Raw genomic sequence first — 2500 nt, 5'->3', positions numbered from 1 at the left:
CGTTGGCTATGGGTTGGCTATAACCAGTCTCATATCCAACAAACGCAAATGGAAAAATTGTTTTATTAAATTTCGTAAACTCCAAAAGTTTGAAAATACTAAATACGAGCACAAAAAGCGAGAAAATCGGAGCGAAATCGAAAAAACTTGATTAAGATGCGATCTTGTGTACACTGTAATACCTGGCAGTCAGACAAACGGTGGTTCATCACAAAAACACTTCTTGCCTTTGCGTACTTCTAAACGTCGGAATTGATCCAAACTTTCCACAGAAACGTTCTTTTTTTTGCTTTATTCAGAGAGAAATTTCGCTTTCCGGCTAAAGTAATTTTAGCTTAGCAACGCTTAGCGCAATCGTTTGCCATATAAGGTCAAACTGAGGTATATGAGCGGGTAACTGAGATTGAGTAAACCAATCAGAGCACGAGAAATTCATTAACCGAGGTTCAGAATTTAATAAAAGCCAGATATCAATACTACTGGTAATCGTCCGTCCACCTAATTCAAAGGATGAGGGCAATGCTGGTTTGATTTAGGGTTATTTATTAATCACGCCATTGATTAGCTTCCAAGTCAATATTAGATGTTATTAAAAACTGGATCATTGGATAATGCAATTCGAGAGTTTTGATTGGCTAAGCCATCATGGCTTATGAGCCATTATACCATGATCTACAAACACGGCAAGCATATGCGTGATATTTTGGGCCTTTTTATTTTTATTGTAGTCTAGTTTTCTATATTTTGGGGGTCGTTTTTAATAAAACAATTATTCCACTTGCGCTTGTTGGATATGAGATGATTATAGCTATCTATCATCTCATATCCAACGCGCGCTCATGGAATAATTGTTAATTGTTAACAGATTCCATGTTCTTTTAGCTTGTGTGATTAAGTAATTCAGCTTGTTTCTATGAAGGTTTTAACGTGACTCTCGATTTGCTTTAGGAGAACTGATAGATATTTTATAAGGCTTAATTTTCTTCCTGGCGGGGACCAGACGACTTTTTGTCATCCAAGGCATCCTAGGTAACGCGATTTGTTGACAGTTTTAGTTTTAAGAGGAAACAAAAACGATGAAATGATATATGAAATGGATCATATATGAACTGCGGATATGAAATCAATTGCAATTTCATGTATCATTTCATCGTTGATTCATTCCTCACGGGAACATTGGAACGCACAAATGGCCAGCTCCCAACGTCAGTGGCTTCATAGCTCAGTTGGTTAGAGGGTCGCACCGGTATCGCGAGGTCACGGGTTCAAACCCCGTTGAAGTCCTGAATTTTTCAGGCTTCTTCACGCAATTGCAAAAATTGCGTTCATAGCTGCGAGGATCATAGCTTCACTTAAGGAAACGAAAAGTTATAAAGCCTGGAATACTTGGAAAGAAAGACCTTGTGTCATTTATTTGGGTCCGTATCAACAACGGGCATCTATGGCCAGCGCTGTGCACTGCATGACTCAGGCAAACAAAGTGTAGTAAGAGTTGCAAGTGAAATCATGCGAATGGAGAATACTCCATTTCAATCTCTTACCATTTTAACCAACGAACACACCACCAGCCAACGCTTACACTTCTTGATGACTTGCGAAGGTTTTGGAAATGGTATGAAGACTTTCTTCTCTGAGTCTTGCAACTCTCTGAGAGGTTTTTGGCCATTTATTAGAATATCTGGAGTCCGACTTACACCCACCCCAACAACAGTGGTTGTTACCGTCTAAGATTTATCGTCCTTTTAGGAGGTTAGAAGTTTAGAAGTTTTTTGCATTTTTCCCTTCACTATCTCTGCACTTGCACATTACATTTGCCTTTGCGCATCGCAATGTTTGTCTGAGTCTATGCGGGGAATCTCATACATAGACATATACATACATACTTTATTTGGGAAGGCAGGTTAGGGATATGCCAGCAATAGCTGATGTGGACCTGCTACATGTATTATTAAAGTACATATGAAATTTAAAATTCCATAACTAGTACTGTAACGTATTTAAAATACGCAATAATTAGGTGAAGTGAAGTGAAGTGAAGTGAATCTATTAGCCTCTCCCCACGGGGCTTTTCAGGACTAATTTACAATGCTTTGTGGGGGACTTTAGCCAGACTGCTTGTTACGCAGTTTACAATTATTTTTAGTAAGTGAAACATGCCCCCGTTCAGATAGGTCAGACCACAACACCGGGGACTACGTCCCCTACTCTTATCGAATGGTGAGTGGGTTATTCAACGTCCCATACTATTTGATTTCCGAAAAGGGCTATGAGAGGGGACCTCCGATTTACAGTCCTTATCCGAGAAGACTTGAAAGTCTAACCATGAGCAGATGTTATTACAAAGGCAGCATTTTCTCTTCAGTTATTTTAAGACCCTGAATGTTGGTCCGGCCGGAGTCGAATATTCACGACCTCCCGCATGACAGCCCGATGCTCGACCAACTGAGCCACCGGTGCGCGGTAACAGAAGGTACAGTATTTACAAAAATTATTGGATAAC

The sequence above is a fragment of the Montipora capricornis genome, chromosome 8, assembly GCF_036669925.1.
Source record: "Montipora capricornis isolate CH-2021 chromosome 8, ASM3666992v2, whole genome shotgun sequence".
In the NCBI taxonomy this organism is placed as follows: domain Eukaryota; kingdom Metazoa; phylum Cnidaria; class Anthozoa; order Scleractinia; family Acroporidae; genus Montipora; species Montipora capricornis.
Note: the sequence above shows the minus strand (reverse complement) of the source record.